The sequence below is a fragment of the Lissotriton vulgaris genome, chromosome 7 (genome assembly GCF_964263255.1).
Source record: "Lissotriton vulgaris chromosome 7, aLisVul1.2, whole genome shotgun sequence".
Taxonomy (NCBI): domain Eukaryota; kingdom Metazoa; phylum Chordata; class Amphibia; order Caudata; family Salamandridae; genus Lissotriton; species Lissotriton vulgaris.
In genome coordinates this window covers 1,622,962,021-1,622,989,498 of record NC_141695.1, presented here as the reverse complement: position 1 = coordinate 1,622,989,498, position 27,478 = coordinate 1,622,962,021, and the positions used below count along the sequence as shown (strand labels likewise).

General features: G+C 46.9%; 1 protein-coding gene across 1 annotated transcript in view; it reads left to right on the top strand.

The window, feature by feature from the left end:
- Positions 1-27,478, top strand: part of PKIG (cAMP-dependent protein kinase inhibitor gamma) — a 572,021-nt gene that overhangs the window by 287,259 nt on the left and 257,284 nt on the right. The window lies entirely within an intron of this gene.

The window sequence follows — 27,478 nt, the reverse complement described above, 5'->3', positions numbered from 1 at the left end:
ACCACACAGCCTGAGGACATTCAAGTACAACATGCTCTAAATCCATCTGTACCTTCCCTTTGGACTCTTTCTACAAAACACTGATGGTTGGACGTCAAAATGCACTAATTTCTTTGAAGCTCTGTATGTTCAATCCAGTCCCTATGGCGCTACCTTGTGCAATTCATACCTTTTTGGAAATTCGTGAACTAGCAAAGGGGCAGTTTATGGTTCCATGACTAGTTCAACTGGTTACACTGACCTTGTACGGGGCAGAGATGAAGGCCTCTTACAGCCGGACTTTAGTAAGCTCAGCTGCTTCCACAGACCTTCTAGGAAGGGAGAGAGTAAGGCCACTCTCTGTCAGACTTTAGTAAGCTCAACTGGTTCAACAGACCTTCTGGTGGGAGAGTGTAAGGCTTTTCACAGTGAGACTCTGGAGAGTTCCATTGGTTGTACAAACTTTCTTGTGTGTGTGGGGGGTGGGGCGGGGGGACTGGTGGGGCTCTCACTATCCGGGTCCGGCAAGCTCAACTGGGTTCAGGAAATGTCCAGGAGCGGGTAGAGTAACCCCTCTAACATTCAGACTCTGGCATGGATTGCGCAATAGCTGGTTGGCTTTGTGCACAGTTCTCCTCGAGACTTTTTGTTTGGTCTAGAAGAAAATCCCACCGGGATAAGCACTGAGGACTAGCAGTACTTCAGGGAATCTGTGATTTGTGTTGATTTCCATGAATACATTCAGATGGTTTTGTGAATAACCAAATTTGCTTTAATCAATATAAATCGTAGACATAGGTCTATGATGCACAGAAATAAACATTGTATTTTGAGAACCATGGGTCTAATAAGTTTGAGATAACAGGTCTGCAGGCAGGGTTTGATGCATTTTTCCTGAGCCTAGGCCTGTATTACTCCAGGCCGTGGACTGCTGTGACTGGCGCTTCCTTATTAAGTCTGTATTCTTTGACAGGGTTTACTCACCCTTCAAGGAGATTCCTGAGCATGAGGAACAACTGTGCATTTGGCCCAAAAGGATCTCTTCCAGAGCCAGTGAAACAATGGTGACCGTGTGAAGGGCACTTAGTCTGTGTTTGAGGGAAAGAGCAGTTCGAGGGTGGTGATGCTCTTGCTTGACTGTGTTTAAGGCTTATTCGGCTTCTATGGAAGGATGGACTCATTCCAATAGATGGACCACATGTACTCTACTCCCGATCTCTTTGAATTACAACTGACTGACGGCTTATTGCTAGAAATAAAATGTTCCCTTTGATGTTCTGTGTGATCGCTCTCCAGCAGTTTTGGGTCTTCTGGAGGGTGTGATATGACTGGTTTACAGCCACTAAATTATCAGATGTTTTCCTTCATCACTCATTGTCTGTTTCGCTACCACTGTGCATGCTGTATCTTCCATGAATGTGAGCATTTCCAGGCTTGCTTTTGTGCCTTCTCTATATGCCAAGTGGTTTTTGTATGGTTTCAAATCTCAAAGACTCCATATACTGGCCTGCAATGGTCCGCAGTAAGGAAGCTTCGTTTGTAGCTGAAGCCTGTCTGACTTGATATTGTTTTTCTTTGACCTGGATGAACCCTATCACAGCTTGGATATTTATATATTTCCTTTTCAAAATCCAGGATTAATAAGCACAGATCATTTCCCGTGAAAGTCTAAATCAATATTTTTCCCTTCAGCACCTTTTACTGACTTCCACTCGTCAATATTCAGCCTTCTGAGTATATGTACTCCATCTTCAGGGAAGAAGAAAGTGTTCATCAACTAAATTGAGCTTAGAGTAGGTACGTCCGCAGTGTCCTATAGGAGCTTAACAGAATAAGTGCCCGGAGGAAGCCATTCCTGGTTCCTGGTGTAAAGCACAAGAACATTTGGTTTGAAGTTCTTCCTTGACTATTACCATGTTTAAAGGCCTTGTAAGTTAAGCAGTTTAACTTGAAGGTAGAGTGGGTCTCCGGAGGAACCAAAGGCCTTACCTCCAGCTACACCCCGGAGAACATTACTTGGACCACTGATATCAGCATGTCACTCGAGATAAATGGTGTTGACATTTAAAGGACGTAGAAATATTCAAAGGCGGTTTACGCATGCTGAATTTGCAGAGTGCTGTTGAATGCTGTGCGGGAAAAGTAAAATGTTTTTTTCTGCATTATTAATAAGTAAATGTGTGCTGATTCGTAGAAAATTTCTTGGTGCAGAGTTCAGAGCAGCCGTGCACTACTGTTTCTCTGTTAACTCTACTTGTTTGCTTGCATGTAGTGATCGGAGTAAACCATACAAGAATAATGTTGGATAATGTTGAATACTGAATTGTCTAATGTTTCATCTTTGCACTTTGAAATTTTTTTTGGCTTCTGTCACTAGATCATGTCTGAGTTATGCAGTTGTGGAAAGTGTTGCGCTGTTTTGGAAGATTTCAAAAAACAATTTGATGGACAGAATGTAGATCAATGTCTTACATTCACCCCAGTACAAGGATCTGGGCCTAAATCCATCGTTTTTTGCACTCCACACCACCCTGGGTCAGATAATGGCTTTATGCAAATCAGCTCTGACCCTGTGCCCCATGGGAACAGTCCAGTCCGAACTACAACAGCCATATCTTTCCCAGACCGGAATCAAGCATCCGAGGACCGGACCGGTTTCGAGGTAACACCTCTCATCAGCCCGGCTAGCTTGACTCCAGTGGTGTGGAGGCTCTGGGACCCACGTCTGAGCTACCCCAGTACACTCAGGGAGAAAATTACAAAAAACAATTTGATGGACAGAATGTAGATCAATGTCTTACATTCACCCCAGTACAAGGATCTGGGCCTAAATTCATCGTTTTTTGCACTCCACACCACCCTGGGTCAGATAATGGCTTTATGCAAATCAGCTCTGACCCTGTGCCCCATGGGAACAGTCCAGTCCGAACTACAACAGCCATATCTTTCCCAGACCGGAATCAAGCATCCGAGGACCGGACCGGTTTCGAGGTAACACCTCTCATCAGCCCGGCTAGCTTGACTCCAGTGGTGTGGAGGCTCTGTGACCCACGTCTGAGCTACCCCAGTACACTCAGGGAGAAAATTACAAAAAACAATTTGATGGACAGAATGTAGATCAATGTCTTACATTCACCCCAGTACAAGGATCTGGGCCTAAATCCATCGTTTTTTGCACTCCACACCACCCTGGGTCAGATAATGGCTTTATGCAAATCAGCTCTGACCCTGTGCCCCATGGGAACAGTCCAGTCCGAACTACAACAGCCATATCTTTCCCAGACCGGAATCAAGCATCGGTCCATCACCTGTTTTGTTTGCAATTGCCGCCATAAGTGCGCTGGGGATGCTCAGACGTGGGTCCCAGGCACTCCACACCACTGGAGTCAAGCTAGCCGGGCTGATGAGAGGTGTTACCTCGAAACCGGTCCGGTCCTCGGATGCTTGATTCCGTTCTGGGAAGGACATGGCTTTTGTAGTTCGGACTGGACTGTTCCCATGGGGCACAGGGTCAGAGCTGATTTGCATATCGCCATTGTCTAACCCAGGGTGGTGTGGAGTGCAAAAAAACGATGGATTTGGACCCAGATCTTTTGACTGGGATGAATGTGTGACATTGATCCACATTCGGTCCATCACCTGTTTTGTTTGCAATTGCCGCCATAAGTGCGCTGGGGATGCTCAGACGTGGGTCCCAGGCACTCCACACCACTGGAGTCAAGCTAGCCGGGCTGATGAGAGGTGTTACCTCGAAACCGGTCCGGTCCTCGGATGCTTGATTCCGTTCTGGGAAGGACATGGCTTTTGTAGTTCGGACTGGACTGTTCCCATGGGGCACAGGGTCAGAGCTGATTTGCATATCGCCATTGTCTAACCCAGGGTGGTGTGGAGTGCAAAAAAAGATGGATTTGGACCCAGATCTTTTGACTGGGATGAATGTGTGACATTGATCCACATTCGGTCCATCACCTGTTTTGTTTGCGTTTTGGAAGATTTGGCACAGTTACCTACACATTTTAATAGCCTGAGTGGCGGTGGTACGCCTGCCCGTATACTAACACTGAAAGAATTGATTTGAGTCGCCTGGGTTCTAATTTCTTTATGGATAGGTTGTATTTACGCCACACCAGTAAAAATACATTTGACACAATAACACTGCTTAGAACAACTCTACTATAGCCTTATAGGCCACCATCGGGGGCTTTACCAGCCATTAAAGGTCCACTCCAGCGTTAAAAGGCCAAGCGGAGAGGGCCTTTAATGACCGGTATAGCCCAGCGACTGCGAGTTATAAGGCTTTTAGAACATTCCCCAACTACAGGGCAGAATATTCTAACAAATAAGACAAAGGCCTCTGTGAGCCCGATGGGATTCAAATCCCCTCTGGCTCCATGAGGCCTTTGTTCACAGCAACAGCTGTGAACAACAAACATTGGACTGTTGGAGCTCCAGGCTTTTATCAGCCATTAGAAGCTCGGAGCACTCCATTGTCTTCAACGGAGCTTCCAAAGTTCCATTATGCTAATCCAGCCTCTACTGGCCATTAAGGACCCTCTCTAATGTTTAAGGCCTGAGTCGAAGGTGAGGCCCTTTAACATGGGAGCGGGCCTTTATTGGCAGGTAGTCTGCTACAGAGTGCTTTAAGGCTATTAGAACATTCTGCCCCTAGAACATTCTGCCCCTAGAGGACAGAATGTTCTGATTTGTAAAACAAAGCCCTTACGGAGCCCAAGCTGTGAACAAACATTGGAATGTTGATGCTCCGGGCCTCTACCAGCCATTAGAAGCAGGTGTAATCCTTTCCAATGTTCTAATAATGGATAGACCTTCACACATTTATTACTGCGGTGCAGAGTTCAAGTTCCCTGTCATCATAGTGCAGCAGAACTGACTAAACTGCAGCTTTAGGTGATCCTGGTTATACTTTTTTCGTATCAGCACAGCAAGTATTCTAGACTGGATTACTTTTTGACTTCTACTTGTTTGCTAAACAGTCCTACAATACTTAGCATTGGATGTTAGGGCTAACTCAATTTACACTGCAAGATCAAGATGGAGGGCACTGCTTCAGGACTCTGCACACATTGTTAATATGACAAACTGGATCCTAGATTTATTTTTCTCAAAACAGAGGATCAGCAGCTGCACATACTGTATGGGACACTTTTAGAGCTGAGGTGATAGGCCAGACCGTGAGATATTGATTGCACTATCAGAAGCAGAAAACAAGAACTGATAAGATTATATTATGCAGAAGTTGATGATTTTGAAGTTAAACATGCTGCTGCCATAGTTAGCAGTGATCCTGAAGACAGGGCAATCTGGGAGCATATTGCAGCATCCAAAGCTAAGGTACACAGTCTGCATGCCCTGGAGTTGGCTAAAAAATATGCAGCTCAGAAAGTAAAGAGCTATGAATATGGAGAGAGCATCTGCAAAGTCCTGGCTTTTAAGCTAAGACAACAGGCAGCCAGACATTATATAGAGGCAATAAGGGACGACGCAGGGGCTAGGGTCTCTGAAGCTCTCAGCATAGTTCGAATATTCATACCTCTTTAAGTTAGTACAAGCTGCACTCTACCCTCCCAGGCTCTTGGACTCTTAGAAATCTAATACATGTTTGGAAAAAAGATAGAGGCTATCATCCCAACTACACGCTATACAATTTTGTTTATAAACAGCAATACAGAATTGGGTCAGCAAGAGGAACAATGGATCATGTTAACAGAGCCATTGCACCGTTCGACCTTACGCATGGCAATGGAACATCTTTGGCGATGATCCTGCTCAACTCCAAGAAGGTTTTTGATAGGGTGGCTTGGAAGTATCTTTGGGATACTATGAGATGCATGGGATGCAGGAGTTCCTTTTTGGGGACTCTCCAGTCTTTCTATAAAAATCCAATAGCGAAGCTGCAAATAATGGGAAGTCTACAAATTAAAATTTCAAGCAGGACTAGGCAAGGCTGTTCGTGTTCTTCACTGCTGTTCTCGATCTATATAGAACCATTTTTCATTCAATAATAAATAAGGCTAATATTAACCCAATAATAGTGAATGTCAATAGGACAAAGCTACTTGCATATGCTGTCGATATTACTAAATTACACTATTCTCTGATCTGGCGTTAAGGGAGATGAAGGAGGAAGCACAGAAGTTCAGGTCATGTCTGGATATCTTCTAAATAAAAGCAAAACTCATATATTACCTAATTACTATTGTAAGATTCAAGATCCGCTGGTGACAAACTAAGTCACGTACTTGGGGGTAAAATTGATACCAGACATGGATACAATAGTCTCAGAAAACTATGATCCTCTGTTTAAAAAAAAAACCTGAAAATAAATTGAAGACTTTAATAATCTTCACTTAACAATTATTGATTGATGTAATGTTGTAAAAATTATCATTTTAGCAGCTTTTTTTATACATCTTTAGGGCTATTACTCTTGAGGTAGCTTCCAAGAGGTTTGAGACATTGTATTTTATATGTAGCAGCTTTGCATTGGGATATACGTGATCAAGGAGGACCTTGAGATTGCTCAGAATTCTGATCTTAAAAAGTCAATGGGAGGGTTCCCTAATTTTAGATTTTATTATGCAGTCGCTTTATTGCATGGAATGATACGGATACAAAGCCATATAGAGTAAAGATCCAATATGCCCTTATTCAATTAACTATATTTAGGTAGGGAGGCCAATTGTGTTTTTTGTTAGAACATTGGGAAATAACTAATATAAAATAGTTTGATTTAAAGCTCTAATATGAGCATGCAAAATATGACATTTTTTGTCAAGAGCGTTTAAAATTAAGAAATATAAAATGGATAATACTGCATTATGGTCTTCAAATGTATTTCCCGAGATATTTAGGGATTGTTAATGCACTGCTTGGCCAACATCTGTCATACAAATGTTAAGTGATCTGCACTTTAATAAGCTATTTGTCTTAACTTGAAGGAAATGTATCATTTGCCTCATTATTTGTTTTTAAAATAATACAGGTTAGGGACTTTTTAGGGACTATAGCCCATGCGCGTTTGACCATGGCAAATAATGCATTACTCCACACAAATTGAATGTCATCCGAGAGAAATAATTAAAAGATTCCATCAATGGTTTGTTGATCTAAAGGAGGATGAATTAGCTACTCAGGGTTGGAACTGGGAATGACAATTAAGTCGGAGAGTGGTGCAAGTGGATATTAAAGGCACCATTCAAGTTTATTGTTGCTCTCTGCAAATATGAAGATTCAACACTTAAAAAATATCTTCAACATGAATTACTCTCACACCAAGTTACGCAGGTGAGGTAGCTGGACTGTTTCTAGATGATCTAGGAAAGGCCAATGACAAAAAAGCATTGATCTAATTTGGGATCCTCTTACAAGATGGATTGCGACAGATGTATTACTAAATTAACTCTTCTCCTAAAGCACATTCCAACATCGGAATCCCTCTAGATGTCTTCTTCTGTTTATTGGTGTGATGACGGTGAATTTTAACAATTTTATATTTTATTGATGAGGTAAAAATCATTGGTTAATTGGATAATATTGATGTATTGCTGTCCTAATATTTATGATAGGTATATAATAATGTATTTCTTTTTGTATTGATTGGATGACCTGTATATCTGAATAGATCTCCTTCAAATGTTTTTAAAAACTCCTCCCAGATTGCATGTTATAAGAATTGTGCAAGGAAAACAACTCTACTAATAACCACAAGCCGTTGCAGGCTCTGTACAGGGGCGTTGGGGTGGTTACGCACCACCTGTAGTGAGGTCTGCCACACAAGACCCACACTGAAGGCTAACTGAGCCAATCTGCATTAAAACACAATTTTGTCAGATTGTGTATTCATGCAAGCTCTGTGATATGGGCATGCCAAGCCCAGCACCCCAAAAAGAGAAAGGTAAGGGCTCAACCTAGCGTGATGACGGCCCACCTGCAAACTTTCTTGTTTAGAAGAGTTTGCTGATGGATGTCTAGATTGCATGTGGGAGTGGAGTAGTTCAACTATGTCCCATCACAAAGGCACAATCCATGTCATTTAGCAGATGCCTCAAGCAGCGTAATACATTTGCTAAAATACAACCGTCAAGGGTGCTTTTCAATGGGACCTTAGCATCAAAAGCAATCCAGTTAGAAGAGCAGAGGTGGGTCTTACGTGCTCTGTCCAAGCTTCTGATAGGTCTGTAACTTTCGTCCCAACAAGAAGCCGGAAGAAGCTTGAAGAGGGCCTTTCTATTTTTTTTTAAATAAGTTTTTTATCAAACATCATCGACATAACACACCACATCGACACATGTGCAGGAGACAATACATCTTCCAAGGTTCTGACTTGGGTCACAGAGAATCAAGTTACAATGAACAATATATGACCATTAGGGGATTACAAGAGTCTCGTCTTCATTCAGGGGTGTCGGTGGGGTGCAAGTATGTCCTCTATATGAGTTCCAAGGCCCCCATACTGCTTTCTTGGCACCTGCATTTTGACTTGCCTCTGAATTTTTGGAGTTGCCCACCGTGGAGATTAAAAGATCGTGTAAGTAAGAAAAATGTATATTTCAAGTAACTAATGAAATCGAGATTGTGTGTTCAAAGTTTCAGATCTTGACAAATTAGTTGTAAGCCATTGGATGATCTTCGATTGTGTGCCGAGGTACTATTAGCTGGAGTTCGGAGGAAGGGCTAGGAATGTGTTGTTCAGTGTGAGACTATCTTGAGCTGAGTCAGTTGGGTTGTCTGACTATTAAGTTTCAATAAATGTTTAATAAAAATTGTACTGTAGGGTTTGCATGTGCTCCTAGAATGTAATACTCATTCGAAGTACCCAATCCATCAGGTAAGAGAGCTGTGATAAGAGGGATAGGACGTGATTTGTTCAAGATCACTCTGTTTATTGTGCTGAAGCTGTGATTAGATACTTCATTCAACACCTGGCGATGGTGCAACCAGATCTCCTCCTTTTTTCTTTAGGGCCGTGCCTAACTTGAGCTGGTGGCTTCCGGTGCTTGGCACCGGCACTTAATTGTCAACACCGGTGCTTGTGACAGTCTGTCACAAGATGGCGCTGCCTGGCTAATTTGGAGACGACCACAACAACAGTTAATTATTAATATAATATACAATAAAATGGCATTTACCTGCAACCCAAGCCATTCTTTGGGTGCCTGGAAGAGTCTGAATTGTCACACTTGTGTGATGATTAGTAGTTGTGTTGTTACTATCATTGGCAGCACAGCAGGGGTAATGTGTAGTGCAAACTGCAGTGGCCTCCCTGTGAGAGCCCATACACTTATTTATTTTTTCTTTTTTTACAAATTAAGCACTGCTTTAGGGACATTTTAAACCGGTTTTGTTTCAGAACCTAAGCTGAATAATTAAAGCACAATAGACTATAATATTTTACGCTGTTTTTAATTCAGTGAGAAAACACGCTGCGTTTTGGCTGTAACTAGTTGTCTTTCAGGGGTGTAACAAATGGAGTGCTTGCTTGGACAGTTTTACTGTAAAAAAGATGAAAGCGCTAGTTTAGGCACGCCCTCAATGTTGCACACTTGTCACACTTTTTTAACAAAATGTCGAGCCTCAAAGTCCAAACATACAGGTGCCTCTTTTTTGGTGACTACCATATGTACCTCAATTGGCAGTATTTTACTCGAAATTATACGCACCGCTCACCCTTTGATGCAACCTTATCGAGACTGTTAAACCTCGAACATCTTCCTTGATAAATGAATTCGAATCCAGACAAATACATTGCCTTGTTTGAGTGCTGCCTTCTACATTGTAAAGTATGTTTTCCTTTATAGCAATTGTTTCCTGCCAATCCTAGTTGTGTGCATTTCTTCAACGCATTATTACTTAGGACACGCGAATGTCTGGGTAACTGCAGCTTGTCGCACACACGGATTCACTAGAACGCCTCTACTTTGCTTATTCTTGTTCCCAAGTACTTTGTTTTTTAATTGTGCCTTTTCAATGACAACATAACCTTTACGTTTGCTGAAAGAGGCAGCTACAGCCTGAAGTACAAGCAAACAAACCTCCCACACAAACATCTGTTCCTAATGTTTACAAGTGTTGCCTACCAGCCTTGCATTGGCAGAGCCAATCATATGTGCTTTTATGTGCTATTTGGGAAGAGCGGAGCAGCGCATGCCACTGACACCCGAATTGTGTGTGAAAATCTTCTTTATTGAAACAGGTGCACATTACAACATAACCTGGGCCTTTGCCGTACAAAACTATAACCACACTATACATTGTTAATAAGCAATTATAAGCTACCCAAACCCCGAACATACCCCTCCCCCATAAAAATCTTAAAACCACTATAAAATCCATGCAGAAGAGCTAATCAACTATAACTGGGATCTCTAAAATCCCTTCCGTTTTCCTACCTCAATTACCCTTTGAACCCCATTGAACTTCTATCTAACCTTGAACTTCCTATGTCGGTCAGGCGTGAACTTGCCTACCCATTCCCCTTACAGCTTGAACCCGCGGACAAACAATAAACGTATGTAAATCATGACATCTTCTCAGCCCTTTGCCACCCAGAGAAAGGGGGAGGGAGCCACTCTGTTACAATGCTCCCTTCCCTTCCCCTAGGTGCGGCTTTCTCTGCCCCCCACCCTCTTCCCCTAGGTTCTCAGTAAGACCAAAGGGAAATGTCCCCCTTCACAAATTGCCTAATACTTTGGCGAGAACTATTTTTACCTGCCCTAGGTATATTTCCATGCCTATAAATGAGAGATGTACCCCATCACCCCCAAAAAATTTCACAGCCTTGTAACAGAGCTCTGAATGTTCTATCCTGCCAATCCCTGTGTCCCTGCAGAATTCACACATCTTTGTGTAGTTTCCTCCTCGCCTTATCTATGGCAGCTGACCTAGTTGCCCCATGCCAGACTCTCCTGGGGATGAATTCAGTCCACATTGTGTGGCATCCACCTCCTTTATTGCCTTAATGAGTCCTTCTGTACTACCAGGTCGTTTACCCCTAAATGAAGAAGCACATCTGGACACTTCCCACCCACCATCAACCAGGATCAGAACTGCCAACCTCTGGAGGCAAGTCACTGGCTCACCATCCTTGTGCTTAAACCCCTTCCCTGCCCCGGCCCCCAGTAAGGTAAAGCTGTAGCCCAACTCGGGCAGAGGCTTTTTGCAAGGTAACTTCTCCAGAACACAGATCTCCCTTTGGTCAGCCTTGGACTTGTACAGCCAAACCTGCGCACCATCTTCCGTGCATTGTACTTCCTCCCACAGCAAACCCCCCCCCTACTGCCCCTGCCCCCAAACAGCTCCAACACGCTAAAGGTCCCAAAAAACATCCATTATATGAGGGTTGCAAAGAGCACCACCCCCCCCACCCCTCCCCTCCCGGGGCATACTGTTGTAATGGAGAGAATCGCCTTGGTAAAAATCTCTAAAGTCAGGGGCCTTCGCCTGCCTATCCCCTCTCTTGTTTCCCTCACCCAGCCCCCTGAAACCCTATATCCCAACCCCCCTGCCGGCAGGGCGTAGCCCCGTAGGAGTTTGCCCATAAATGCAATACCAGACAACTTGCCTGCGATTGTAATCTTTGACTGGCTTTTCCCTATTAGAGCGAGTATATATTGTACTACATCCTCCACTCTCTCCCATTCCTGTGTCCTCCTTGTGGCCCACCCCTGCCAAGAATTCATACCATGCTTGTTGGTATGCCTTCCTGGTGGAAATGGTTAAAGAACAGGTACCAATTGGACCGTCCTCTTTCTCCTAATGACCAGAGTTCTTGTGGCATCTTAGTCTTCACCAAATCCGCTTCCGTGTCTAAAGCATGGAACCTTTCCCGCTGTGAACGAGACAATTAGCAATGTCATTGTCCACCCCTGGGACATGTCTGGCTCTGAACGCAATGTCAAAACTCGTGCAATTCTAAACTAACACCCTTAGAAATTGCCACAACTGGGGTTCCCTGGCTGATTGTCTGTTAACCATGTGCACAACTGACCTATTGTCCACGTGAAACAGAACACTCTTTTTAGCCAGCTGTTCCTCTCCCCCCTCCTCCCCCCTCCAAAGTATCCCCTCTACTACTAAGGGAAAAAGGTCTAGGAAGTAAATACTACACATACCCTATTTCCACTGCTCTGGCCATTCTCCAGCACACCAGTGGCCCTGCCAATACAGGCCAAAGCCACGAATCCCTGCAGCGTCTGAGAACAGCTGTGCATCCCATTCTAGATGTGTCAGCGATGCCAATGGGCTACTATTGAATGACTGTAAAAAAGTCCTCAACATTCTCAGATCCTCCTTGTAGGAAGGTGAAATCTGACTATATGGCTACCCCAACTTGTTTCCTGGTGTTTTGCTGGTTTTTTACTTAGTTGGCCTGGGACCCTGCTATTCAGGGCCCCAGACTATCTGCTTTCTCTATAAAATGGACTCCATGTACTTTAGGTACTATTATTATTATTATTATTATTATATGAAATTTGTAATGCGCTCAGCTTACCCGGGGGCATCCCGGCGCAACAGACCAAAGAGGGAGGAACTCGATACCTCACTACTGTGGAAACAAGTAGGTTTTAAGAAGTTTCCTAAATACTAGGATCTTGTGCAGAGAATTCCACAGAGATGCCACCTGTACCGAGAAGCGCCTGCCCCCAGTCCGAGCTCTCCTGACTCTCGCAGATTGCAAAAGATGTTGCTGGTCTGAGCGCAAAAGGCGGGGAGGTTTATAAGGACGGGCCATATTAAAAAGGATGGGGGGGCCTTTGCCATGAAGAATTTTATGGGCCATACACAACGCCTTGAATTTCACCCGCTCCTTAACAGGGAGCCAGTGAAGTGCTTTCAGGGCCGGGGCAGCAGACTGCCTTCTAGGGATCTCCATCAAAACTCTGGCAGCTGCATTTTGCACCTGTTGGAGGGTTTTAAAAGTGGCTTCAGGGGCACCAAGAAACAGGGCATTACCAAAGTCAAGCCTTGAGAGGATTAAACCACGCATCAAAAGCTTCTTAGCTGGATCCGGAGGCAGTGGGAGTACCTTTCGGGCTGACTTCAGAAGACCGAAGCAAACCCCCGCGGTCTTTCTGGCGTGGGTCCTAAAGGACAGATCTTCCTCCAACCATACTCCCAAGGACTTGATCTCCTTCTTGGGAGATGGAGGGTCGCCAAGAGACCGGGGCCAACAGCTGGCAATGATGGAGGGACTGGAGTTGCCCAAAAGCATCAGCTCAGTTTTTCCTCCATTGAGCTTCAGAGCTGAGTTGGACATCCATTGATAGACATTAGCCAGGCAGTCATGCAACAAGTTGGGTTGTTCCGCCAGCTGAGTGAGGCCCACCACCAGCTGAGTATCATCAGCATAGCTGATGATCTTCAGCCCCGAAGGGGCTACCACTCTTTCAAGTGGAGTCATATATGCATTGAACAAAGTAGGGCTCAACGATGAGCCCTGAGGGACTCCACATTGAAGAGGGAATAGGGAAGATTGCTCTGCCCCTTCCCAGACTTGGTAGAAACGGTTGGAAAGAAAAGATCCCAACCATTTCAGGGCCGTCCCTGAGACACCTACCTCTGACAGGCGTTGGAGGAGCACCTGGTGACTCACGGTGTCAAAGGCAGCACTCAAGTCCAGGAGGATCACTGCCACTGATCCTCCAGCATCAAGAGTGCTCCTTGCTTCCTCCACTACCGCCAGCAGGGCTGTGTCTGTTCCTTGGCCGGGACGGAAACCAGTCTGGGAGTCTCCCAACAGGTGGTTGGACTCAAGATAGTAAGAGAGCTGGCGGTTAACCAGTTTCTCTGCGATTTTAGAAAACCCCGGCAGAAGCGAGATAGGCCTGAAGTTGGTCAGATTGGCGGGATCCAAGCCTGGTTTTTTTAGTAGGGCTTTAACTACTGCCTTTTTCCATCTCTGCGGGACTATACCATGAGAGAGAGAGAGGTTGACAAGGTCAGTGAGAGGAGCTGACAGGGTATTAGCCACAAGTTTAAGATGTTTCATAGGCACTGGATCACTCGGAGATCCACTCTTCATCTCCATCAAGACCTTTGTAACCTCCTCCTCCGAGAAGGGGCCAAAAGATACAAGTTCGGTCGGGCAGCTTATAGGACCAGTAGCCGGCTCAGAGATTTGAGGCATAGCGGGCAGAGAGGATAGGATAGTGTCTATTTTAGAATGGAAGAAACTAGCCAGTTCTTCACATTTGTCTTTAGGATTGACGTGCAAGACTGGCGGGACTGGGGCTTTAAGGAGTTCTTTAAAAATTTTAAAGGATTCTCTTGGAGAGTTACTTGCCCTCTCAATCTTATCACTAAAGAAAATCTTTTTGACATCCTTCAGTGCACTTTTATATTTTCTCATCTCTCTTTTATAATTAGCCCGGCTATCTTCCGTCTGCTCTCTCCTCCAGGCACGTTCAAGCCTTTTGCAAGAAGTTCTGCAACTCCTAAATTCCGGAGTGTACCAGGGGGCAGAAGCAGTTCTTCTCTCCCTGATAAGCCTCCTTTTTTTAGGAATCAGTCGATCAAGAGAGTTAGTGAGCCAGTTAGCCAGATGTTGATCGGCAATATTGGGGTCATCTACAGGGTCAGGGCGGGTTATCGCTAGCTCTTCAACCCAACTTTCAACCGGCAGCTTCGACCAGAGGCGTTCCACAGTGTATTGTCTAGGCACGGGGTCTCCCCGGTTCTTCAACAGCCAGCTGAAAGGAATAAGGTGGTGATCCGTCCAGGGGAGGGGCAACATCTGGAGGGCTTGCAGGTTGGCAGTATTAGCAAAGACAGCGTCAAGCTGATGACCTCTATTATGAGTGGCTCCCAAATGAGCGAGGTGAAGATCGAGAGCATCAAATGAGCTCAATAAATCTCTTGCCACCACGTCATTGGGGTCATCAAAGTGAAGATTAAAATCCCCCAGAAGTACAAAGTTGCATGAGGCAGCGGCTAATGGAATGATGGCCTCAATAATAGAGTCCACAAAATTCCCCAGCGCAGCAGGAGGGCGATACAAAAGAAGGCCGGAGATGGAAGCGGAGGAAGATATGCCAAGGGAGAAATGACAACTTTCAGTGTTGGTAATACCGCAGTCTGCAGCTTTGCACACGAAAGTATCTCTATAAACGATGGCCACTCCACCCCCTCTCCCATCCGGCCTATCAAGATGGAAAATAAGGTAACCTGGTGGGAGAGCATTGACAATATCAGGACCAGAACATGCGGTCAACCACGTTTCCGTTAGGAATAGCACATCCAGACAATGGTCCGAAAGGAGGGAGTGTATTTCTATTGCGTGACAAGGCAGTGATCTGCAATTAAGCAGAGCCATAGTGAGTGTGTTTAAAGCCACACAGTTGTTAGACACTGGACACCCAAGACAGTGTTTGAAGGCAGTACCCTCAACCCAATTATAATGGCAACTAGACAATTTAGTCGCGCGAAGCGAGAGCAGAGAGTCTCGTGAATACCTGAGGGGAGGGGCCAGATGTCTAGATGGATTGAGCAGAGTGGTATGCCCTGAGCCCGTCTGGGCCCGGACGGGCACAGACGGGCTTGACTCTGGCGAAACTCCGGCGATATTCCGGCATCCCCGCTGCGCGTCTCCGCTGCGCGTGGACATGGCAGCTTTTAAGCCCTAGTCGCCTCCTAGAGAGAGGACTAGCGCGTGCACCCTCTTCCCCAACCAAAGATGTCCGCCAACAGCCAACAAATGAAGGCGAGGGACCGGCAAAGAGCGGTGAATGCACCGATTACCGTGCGTGTCAGTGGATGCAAGTACAATTAGGCATATGCCAGCTGATTACAGAACAGGGAGAACAATTTTAATTAAAAATACAATTTTTACAAATTTCACGAAAACGAGTGAAAACGAGTGATTTTTAAAAAGCTCAAGAGAGCAGCTAGCAAGTCAGCATGGAGTAGAGTAGAAGCGCTGTGTGTAAAGCGCTAATGGTCAATAACGAGCTGCCTGATTTGTCTGCTTTTAAGCCCTAGTCGCCTCCTAGAGAGAGGACTAGCGCGTGCACCCTCTTCCCCAACCAAAGATGTCCGCCAACAGCCAACAAACGAAGGCGAGGGACCGGCAAAGAGCGGTGAATGCACCGATTACCGTGCGTGTCAGTGGATGCAAGTACAATTAGGCATATGCCAGCTGATTACAGAACAGGGAGAACAATTTTAATTAAAAATACAATTTTTACAAATTTCACGAAAACGAGTGATTACATACCAGATTCATTACTGGGTCAGCCTTGTGAGCCCCTGTATAGTGTACCATAGGTATCCAGGGCATAAGTGTACCCTAGGCCTACCAGGGGCTGCAGTATGTATTGTGCCACCCCTGGTTTGCCTTCCAAACTGACACCACAGGTCTGTTCACACAGCCTGGGTAAGGTGGTGTAATCACCCCTTACTTAGATCTAGTATATCTATATCTACCTTATATATAGACACATATGCACCTATAAGTCACTCCTATGATAGGCCTCGACAATCCTGGAGGCAGAGTGCTTGGTTTTATGTGAGAGGGTGCCCTAGCATGAGCTGAGCCCCTCTGCAGCTTTTTGGACCATTCCTTATAGCTGTTCTATGATATAGCCATACCATATACTCTTAAGTGCATTATAATCCTCGCGGTTAATGCTAACTTTGGATTAGCTTTATCAAAACATGTTGTGTAAGGTGTCAAACACTTTAGAATACCCCCTCCCCCCCCCCACTAATTCTGGTGGCGGGGGTAGCATTCAACCCTTCTAGAGGGAAAAGACATGTATGTTACTGCTTTACCTGGTTAAAGTTAAACAGAGCCTCAGCATCACAAAATGGATGCTGCTGCCACAGACACGAGTCTGACCTCCTGTTGCTGGGGGAAACTCCAGCAAGGGCGGCCTGGACAATAGGTTTCCTGTCCAGGGAGGTGCCAGCAACTCCCCAGACAAGGGTTTTGTGTATTGGGGCAGGGAGGGCTGTATTCAGTGAATACATCTAGACACTGCCCGGGGCACACAAGGTGCTCCATGCATAGTCTGGTTCAAACCAGTTGCTGGGGCACTCCAGCCCCAGCTCTGGCATGAAACTTGGTCAAAGGGAAAGGGGTGTAACCACCCCCTTCTCAGGTCCACCCATAGGAGGGACCTAGGCAGGTAATCCAGACCCCATCCTTAGTATAAGTATAGGAGCTGTGTCCCCAGGACTTTAGATTATCCTGGAACGAAACTTTGATACAGAACTCTTGGACCTTCGACATTCTATTCTGACTAGAAGACTGAAGACCTCTCCCTTGTGGTCAAGGAGTGACCACCCTGTTCAAACAGGCACCAACTGCAACTTTGCCGGTCTGCAGTTTCAAGGCTCACGCCGGAACCCGAAGACTCTGCGACTCAAGAAATGGACTTCCAGACTTCTCTGACCCCGACCCACATCCACAGCAAAACTGAGACCCGTAGCGGACATGAGAGATGTGGGACCGGACATCTTGGGCATCCTGTATTTTGCTACCTGCACTCCTTTTCTGAAGCCTCAGTAAGTTGTGCATTGGGGTACGATAAGCCCCAGCCCGAGCATCATTTGACCCGAAGCCCAGGCCCCCACACTCTGCGAGTGTCCCGTTGGCCCCGCCTTCACATTTGTGCTTGACTCATCTTCCTGGTTCCTTGGCCGTTGGCTAGTGAGCCCCCTGAAGACGCCATCTTGAATCTAACTTGCAATCCTGGTTGCTTCAGGCTTGCCCCAGCTTCCCTGCAAAGAAGTGGTGCCACAGACCTTGCTGGTCTTCAACAGAGCCAATCTCGACATCCTGCGTGGGTTGCAGTTACCAAGGCTTGTTGGGTCCAATCCGCATACCAACACTGCAGTCCTCTAGATCCATCGTGGGACAGCTCGAATCCAGCTCCTGGTCATCGTCGATGCCTCGTGGCTGAAGAGACAAACTCACCTTCTCCACCTTCAAGCACGCAACATCGCCTGGTTCCATCCTGGTTCCTTCCTGGTCACTGGCTAGTGACCCAGACTCTGTCCCCTCTGCTTTCAGGTTCTTTACATCTCCGATCCACCCTTGGATCCACCGGACACTTTTCCTCTGTTCGCCTGCAGCACTTCTTTGCAGCTCTTCTTAAAAAAAGACGCCAAAACCCAACATCAAAAGACACCTATGCACCTGGCTTCGATGGGTGAGGTAACACGAGTACTCTGGTATTCTCGATGGCATTGGCCCTCCTAGTGTCTAAGTCCAAAAGGATTCCGTCCTAGTCCATCCGCAAGTGTCCTTAACTTGTAACTTTTACGAACTCCATAGAAAGTCAATGGGAGCCTGCGCCTGTGTTTAGACACTGCACGCGACTCCCGTGGGTCTCCTACTTCTTAACCTTTGGTTGCTTAGTGTAGCCCCAACGATTCTACAGGCCCTAGGCCTGCTTTCTAACTCTCATGTGGTACTTATACCACTTCCTTAGTATATGGTTAGTGAGGCCCCTGGGGCATAACGTATACTGTGCAACTTATTGGGTATTAACTGTGTGACTTGTATTGTATTTTTACCTCTGACCTCATAAAGAGTGCAGAGGGGTTGTGTTTAGATTAAATACATATATATTTGATATATACCTTGTGTGGTGTCCTTTCATTTGGTATTCAAGGGATTATACATGGTAAAACAACTTGCTTAACTCGCCTACTGAAGTCTTCGCCTAAAGACTGCTGGTTCATGCTACCACTAGGATATCTTTCTATAAGGTTGACTTTACAACCACCATCAATAAGGGTCGATTAGACTGGTACAAGGTGCCCAGTAGAACTAGTGGACAACATATGCCAGGCTAACTTCTCACACTCCTTCACCCCCGCTGAAAACCTCACATGATGGTGCTGAAGGGGCAAGCTAAAGAGTGAAAGACCTAGCCGTCTACAGAATGTCCTCCTTCCTCTCATAACTCTGCAGACGAAGTTTAAATGACTGAGCATCACCTGCTCCTCTTTCACCATCACCTTCCTCCTGCCCAGCATCGTGTTCAGCAGGCCCAGCATGTTAAGCTTATTGTCATCAGGTGATCTCGCCATCATGGCTATGGAATCAATCTCGATACCTAAAAAGAATAGGACAGTACTGGGCCCAAATATCTTATCAGCCTCCAAGGGGACACCTAGGTCACCCATAAGTGCTTGGAAGCTACCCAGCTGACGCTGGCAGTCTTCCAAACCGGGAGCGCCTACAAAAAAATCATCCAAGTAGTGTGTCACGTACGTGGTCTTGTATTGTGTGCCTTATGAAAAGCCACTGCATGAATGTGATGAAGCACCCAAATAGAGCACACAAAATGGAACATCCCATTGGAAGTGCTTTATCCACATACCATTTTCTGTCAAATTGGATACCTAGCAGCCGAAAGCCGGCGGGGTGTACCGACAACAGACGGAAGTCTGTTAGCCATCAGTGCACCTGTCCAACCCGCTCCACTAGTGTCAGAGCGACATCCACAGAGGAATATGTCATTGTCACTTGTCATTCGCAACTGTCCTTCTGGCAGGAAAGATGCTGTATGAACTGGAACTGGCCAGGCTCCTTTTTAGGTACAACTCATATTGGGGAACACAATAAGGTGGTCCATTGACCAGTCCTTTGTGCAGTTTCTCTATCACTACCGGTGCATGTTCCCTTGCTAATTTCAAATTGGCCGTTGTATTCAAGTCTGAAACCTGACAGCAACACCCTTGTGTCTTCTGTCTTGTTATACTGAGCGAGGCAAAAAGCAAGTCTGTCCACCTTAATGGGCATACACGCCCTTCCCTCCAGATCGTTGTCTGCACCTCCTGGACCGGAAGCCTGTGGCCGACCCCTGCGTGGTCCCCTGCTGTCCACCTGCTGCCCTTTGTTGCTTATCATTCCCGGGTGCTTACTCAGTTCCGCTCGCCCCAAAGCAGGCGACCAGTGGGTGTCTGCCTGAGCACTCATCTCAGAACGTATGGAGTTCCCTCGTGCACAGACCTTTGTTAATGTCCCAACACACCCCACTTTACCTGTTGTGACTTTTGCTTGAGCTCCCCACCCCTTGAAAGGGTTTGTAAATGATCGGCAGCCAACTAGCTGTAAAAACGGTTTTGCTGAATTTTGCCAGGCCCATAGTGTGTTACCATAGATTGGTGTCCAATTCTCTCCATTGTGTGACCAGGTCCACTGCCATGCGTGTGACTTTTGCTTGAGCCCCCCACCCCTTGAAAGGGCTTGTAAATGATTGGCAGACCACTAGCTGTGAAAACTGTTTTGCCGGGCCCATACTTTGTTGTCATAGATAAATGTCCACCTCTCCCTATTATACAACCAGGTCCACTGCCATGTGTGCCGTGAACTCCGCGTCAAACTGGACCCACACATAGCCCCCGTAATTTAACAGGGTCTTTCTTATCACTCACATATACTCTCTGGATATTTCTTGTAATAAACACTTACGTATAGGACGAACTCTCCAGTCCATTTCTCTATCATCATCTGCACTCTCGGATGGTTTTAGATCTCCAGTTCCTCCTCTTAGACCCTTCTTTAGACCTCAATTCTCTATGGAGGAGTTTCATCATCTCGACATACTCCCCCTTCTATATCTTCTCCTTTGTTGCCGGCATAAAATATGCTCCCAGCAGCTTGGCCATTCCCATGTAGGGCAACTTCTTGAATTTAATCTCCTTGTTCCCCAGTTTGTCACCCGGCTCAGCCTGCGTGTCACTCTTCGTCTCCCCCCAGCCCCTGTTCCTAACCCTTTGGCATTAGCCTGGTCTGCTGTAGCCCCTTGATTTAAGGCCTCTTGTTTCTTGTCCCCCAGCTGCCCTGTGGTATTAACTGTGTGCACCGTGGGGTTTTCACTGCCCACACCATTATTCCGGATGTATCTTCCTTTCCTCAAGCGGGCCTCCCCGCTGTCTTGAGGCTCCCTTGCCTTAGTCCTAATGTACACCATTTTTGTGCGGGCCTCCCCACCTGTTATCTCCACCGTGTAGCGGTATCGTTAACCCTCGCTGCTTCTGGCTTTATTTAATTTAATTGCTGGACCCACGCAGATTGTGCCTTTTATTTAATTATCTGACCCACGCTGTTTGTGCCTTTTTATTTAATTATTTGACCCACGCTGTTTCTGGCTTTACTTAATTATTTGACCCACGCTGATTGTGCATTTTTATTTAATTATTTGACCCACGCTGATTGTGCCTGTAATTTACTGCTTTAAACGTCGCTGGCATATTTGCTTGCACTGATATTCATTTACTTGTTGTATGCTCGCTAGCCTACTTGCAGTGCCATTTAACGTAATTAATTGTCCAACCTCGCCGCTTACCTGCCGGTTTCACTGTACTGAGCTGCATTGCTTCACTGTGCCTGCATTGTGTGATCCTCGCCTGCTTGCACCATCGTTTTCTTGGCAAAGCCATAGCGCGATACCCCCCAGCGCCCTGCTCGACTCCCCCCTCCATTTTGGAGCTGTTGTTGTTGTGCTTCGTGTTGACCCGAGCCCGCCCCGCCCCCCAGCCGAGCCGCCCTCGCCCCTCCCCCTTCCCACCATCCATATGACAGCAGCCCAAACGCGCAGCGTTCACGCGCAGCGACCGCGCCCAACCCGCGCCGAAGGTGCGCCAAAGGTAAGCCCGTCTACGCCCATCCGCGCCTGGACCGCGCCCAGCGCCAGTCCCCCTGCCCCTCGCACTGCCCAGCCCCCCCGCGTTACCTACGATGCCGCCACCCTCCTAGCCCTTAACCCCGGTCGCGCCCCCAACTGCGTCCAAGCCGCTCCTGGACGCACCCATGGACCGTTCTCCTGCCTCTCCTGCAAATTTAGCGGCACCGACAACATCTCCGCTGCGACCACTACACAGATTACCGACCCCAACCACCTAGAATGCATCCTTCTCAACACCCGCTCGGTCCACAGGCACGCCATTGACCTTTGGAACCTACTAGACACCATCTCTCCTGACGTCGCCTTCCTAACGGAAACATGGATGAACGCTTCCTCCGCCCCTGACATCGCCATCGCTATCCCTGATGACTATAAGATCACACGCAAGGACCGCACAGACCATACAGGAGGAGGAATCGCTATCGTCCATAAGAAATCAATCCGCATCTCAACCAGCTCTGACGCCAACCTCGCTAACTCCGAACACCTTCACTTCCAGATCCACATCGACCCCAAAACCACACTCCGAGGCACTCTCCTCTACAGACCACCAGGACCCCGCGCAAAATTCAGTGAAGACATCACGGACTTCATCACCCCACACGCGCTCCCCTCCAAAGACTACATCCTTCTGGGAGACCTCAACTTCCACCTTGAAAAGATCAACGACCGCAACACCGCCACCCTCTTGGACAACCTCGCCAACCTCGGACTTAAACAACTGGTCACTTCCCCCACCCACATCGCAGGTCACACACTCGACCCCATCTTCACCTCCAGCAACCATGTCTCCTTCAGCCACACTACGGATCTCCTCTGGACTGACCACAGCTGCGTTCACTTCACCTACAACAAGCCGAAACCCATCATCCACCTCCAACCAACTCTACGAAGAAACTGGAACAAAATCACCACGGATCAGATCTCCGCATCGCTCCTTCGAACCCCCCCAGTCCTCTCTTCTAACGCCAACGAAGCTGCCTCCAACCTCACCCTTTGGTTATCCAACACCGCCGACTCCTTAGCACCACTGAAAAAACGTCAACACAAACTTGACAACAAGAAGGCCTCATGGTTCAACGATGATCTCAAGAAGTCCAAGAAACTATGCCGCTCCCTTGAAAAGGCCTGGAAAAAAGACCCATCCACCAGCAACAAGGACGCCTTCAAAAGTGCCACCCGCACTCACCACCAACTGATCCGAAAAGCCAAGAAAACAGCATTCAAGGATCGACTTGACAACAACGCCCACAACAGCAAGGAACTTTTCAACATCGTCAAGGAATTTTCCAACCCCTCGGCCAACTCCAACGACATCACCCCCTCTCAAACCCTCTGCGATTCCCTAGCCTCTTTTTTCCACAACAAGATTGCTGACATCCACAACAGCTTTGACAACCAACCCGGAAGCCAACCCACCCTACCATCAGCTGACCATCTTCCCCTCGTTAACACCCTTAACGCCTGGAACCCAATCTCCACTGAGGACACCATCCGCCTGATGAATTCCATCCACTCTGGTTCCCCCACAGACCCATGCCCTCACCACATCTTCAACAAAGCAGACTCCATCATAGCACCGCACCTCCGAGACGTCATCAACCGCTCCTTCAATTCCGCTACCTTCCCAGAAGACTGGAAACACGCTGAACTCACCGCCCTTCTGAAAAAACCAACAGCAGACCCCACCGAACTCAAAAACTACCGCCCCATCTCGCTTCTTCCATTCCCGGCCAAAGTCATCGAGAAAGCTGTCAACAACCAGCTCGCCGCCTTCCTCGAAGCCAACAAATCACTCGACCCCTCACAATCTGGCTTCCGAGCAAAACACAGCATTGAGACCGCCCTCATCGCAGCAACAGACGACATTCGAACTCTACTGGACAATGGAGACACAGTCGCCCTCATCCTCCTCGACCTCTCTGCAGCCTTCGACACAGTCTGCCACAGCACCCTTTTACAACGCCTCAGAAACATCGGAATCCAAGGAAAGGCACTGGAATGGATCACCTCGTTCCTCACCGGAAGAACCCAGAGAGTCCGCCTCCCACCATTCAAGTCCGAGGCCTCTGAAATCATCTGCGGCGTACCACAAGGATCCTCACTCAGTCCCACCCTCTTCAACGTATACATGAGCCCCCTCGCGGCCATCGCCCGCCAACACAACCTCAACATCATCTCTTACGCGGATGACACTCAACTGATCCTATCTCTCACCAAGGACCCCAGCACCGCCAAAACTAACTTACACGAAGGAATGAAAGAAGTCGCCGAATGGATGAAACAAAGCCGTCTGAAACTGAATTCAGACAAAACAGAAGTCCTCATCTTAGGTAAATCCCCCTCTACATGGGACGACTCCTGGTGGCCGGAAGCCCTCGGAAATGCACCCACCCCAACAGACCACGCACGGAACCTTGGCGTCATCCTGGATTCTTCACTCTCAATGAACAGACAAGTCAGCGCCGTATCCTCTTCCTGCTTTAACATTCTTCGCATGCTCAGAAAAACATTTCGCTGGATCCCCACCGAAACAAGGAAAACAGTCACCCATGCCCTGGTCACGAGCCGACTGGACTACGGAAACACCCTCTACGCAGGTACCACCACTAAACTCCAGAAGAAACTACAACGAATCCAAAACGCCTCAGCCAGGCTCATATTAGACATCCCACGCAACGAACACATCTCTGGTCACCTTAAAGACCTCCACTGGCTACCCGTCAATAAGAGGATTACTTTCCGTCTGCTTACCCACGCACACAAATCACTCTACGACATCGGACCAGATTGCCTCAATTCTCGACTGTCCTTCTACACCCCCTCCCGCCAACTTCGCTCTTCCAGCCAAGCCCTCGCCACTGTACCTCGCATCAACAAGACCACCATGGGAGGCAGATCCTTTTCATACCTGGCTGCCAAAACATGGAACTCACTCCCCGCTTACCTTCGCCTCACCCAGAATCACCTAGCGTTCAGAAAACAGCTTAAAACGTGGATTTTTGACAAATAATCCTCCTCCCCTTCCTAAGCGCCTTGAAACCCTCTGGGTATGTAGTGCGCTATATAAATTTTATGACTTGACTTGACTGTTGGTATCCTTTGGTGGGCCTCCCCGCTTATTTGAGTCTCCATGGCTTGGATCTCCAATGAGACCTTTGTGTTGGCCTCCCCACTTCTATGTGCCTCATTAGCTTTCCCCCCCATATAATATGAGCGGAGCGTCTCTGACCCATACTTCAGTATCTTACTTGGCGTCACAGTCTGTGCCCGCTCAGGGGCCTGCCACTTCGTCATCACCTGCTGTCTCTATGTCCATACGTAACTCTGCGTGTTCTGCTGGGTCCTTGTGTCCTGTAACATACTAGTTGCAGATTGGTTAAAAGACTTCCCCCACCGCACCCTCCTGCCACCAGTTTCGTACTTACAACTGACCCTTGTCTTGGTCCCTCAGTTTGCCTTGCGCAAAACTGCCCTCATCATAATCCAGCAATGTGCTGTCAGTCTGTACCAGATCCCCAAGCACCCCACTGTCCCCCCCCCCCCCCTTGACATGGGTTCTTTAGCCTGCAATGTCTAGTCGCGCACCAACCTACTGGAAGGGTCTGTACCTTGCCCTCTCCAACGGTGCAGGACGCATAGACCCGTACTCCAACGCGAAGGAGGACGCCCCCAGTCTTTCCGCCTGTTTCACCGCCGAGGTCATCCCATACCTTCATGTGGCCGTGATCTTGCCGTCCCCCGATGCATTCCAGCTAGCCGCATGGGGCCTCGCTGTCTCTTCGCCTCAGGGCCTATGAGCTGCACCTGGCTTTCTCGAGTCCGGCCCCACAACAAACCTCCTGACCTGTAAAACAGACATGGTCTGGTGTTCCGGTAACTAACTCATCCCACTTAACCACCTCTCTTGACCTCTCCCCCACCTTCCCCTCCCTGCCGAGGGGTCCCCCGCCCTCCCTGCTATGGGCCTTCTACATACCCTGCCCGAGCCCCTGATTTCCAAGACACTGACTACGCTCCCCGTCTGGACCTGGCTGCCTCCCGCCCACCCTCAGTCAGCCCCTCCTCCTGCCAGTCACTCCACAACAAGTCCGCCAATGCTAGATTATGGCAAGGGATAGTAGGAGAAGGCAGGCACGTCTCAACCTCTTCTCCCCAGGGGGCCTCCAAATGCCCTACCCCGTAAGAAAACCCAGCTGCCTTGACGCCTGTGGGTGCCCCAATCTATGACATTCCAGGCTTTGCCCTCTAGAGTGGATAGCCCCTCCTCCTTCCAGTCATGCCCATTGGCAGCCTCATCTGCCCACTTCTTAAAGACTTCCATAATGTCCACTGGTTAATGTTCCTGCCTGTCTGCCACATTACTCCTCATAAGTCTAATTATGTCCTTTAAGCTTTCTCCCCCCGCCCCAACTCCTGGAATAAGGACGAGTTACGATCGATGTAGATTTTGAAGATTAGATAATTTGTGGAGTCAAAGAAGCGGATGAAATGAGGTGAGGTTATACTTCTAATAAAATATATATAGATAAGAATTGGCATATATTGAACAGGAGACGTTATGGATATAGACGTGACTTTGGCACAAGTGGTTAAATTTATTCTACTTTTGTGACAATGCTGCTTTACCTTTAATAACATTTGGATGTCCTAGATAGGTGATTTTTTGGATATAACCTTAATAATAGGTGTCATGGTCTAATATATTTGTTCATTTATAACTGGTTCGGTTGTATATTCACTAAATTTGATCAGGCCGGTATACCTTTATTCCAGGCATTTTCATACTTGTCTCTGACTTTGAATATTACAATTAACAGTCCAGGGAAGGACTAGATAACATTTAAGGTAAACTACTTTCTCTTTTAATGTTGGGTTGTCTTTATATGGTACTTTGGGACTCCTTCTCATTTTATACTGGAGCACACTTTTCAAATTTTTGGTGTTTACTTATTTTCATTGAGGTGGCCTTTTATTAACTTACACTAAGGGTGAACTAGTTGCTTGGTTGTCTCTCTGACTTGATGCTATTTTCTCTTTTAACCTTTCGAATTTCGGTGATGGTTATTAAGAAATTAGTACAAGACTGGTTTACTTATATGGCGTTTTATTTTCTGGGTTGCAGTCCTGACGAAGTCAGTTGATGCAATAATAAGCATCTGACGAAACACGTGTTGGCTGTGAGGCTGTTAAAGGATTTAATTTGAAGAATGAATATTTAAAGCAAGTGACTACAAAAGAACGTATTTTTGGTAAATGACCATTAAAATACATTGGACAATCATAACGTTGGATTTGTGGATCACTTTACTTCAGTGGATATTTTTTCTCAACAAAGACATTACTTCTGCACTTGTTTGGAACTGTTCTCAATACCTTTATGCATAGATTGCATTGCTGTTTATTGTTGTGGAGCTCAGGGAGAAACCAGTGGTATTGAGATAAAAGAGCATGCCTGACCAATTATTATCTGCTATTCATAGAGTTTCATTTACTAATCATTAACATTCAATTAACTAAACAATTCCCCATTAGTTGGGTATGGTGAGGAGTTGTAGATCTATGCTACAGTAAGTGCCTGTAGGGTGTGACTTGTGGGAGAGGTGGCACAATGAATAAGTGTGACACTTACTTGAGTTTTAATGGCAGGTTTGATGTGGTCACCCTTACAAAAGATTAGGCACTGTCTGACAACCTGGTTGTGTAGCATTTGTATTTGGGCAATGAGTTTCTTGGTGATACCTGTGCAGATGGTATTGCAGTAGTCTACGTGTGCCAACAAAAGGGCTTTCTCAGGTCCGCCTAGTGGTCGATTTGGAGTAGTGAGAGAATTGTTTGCA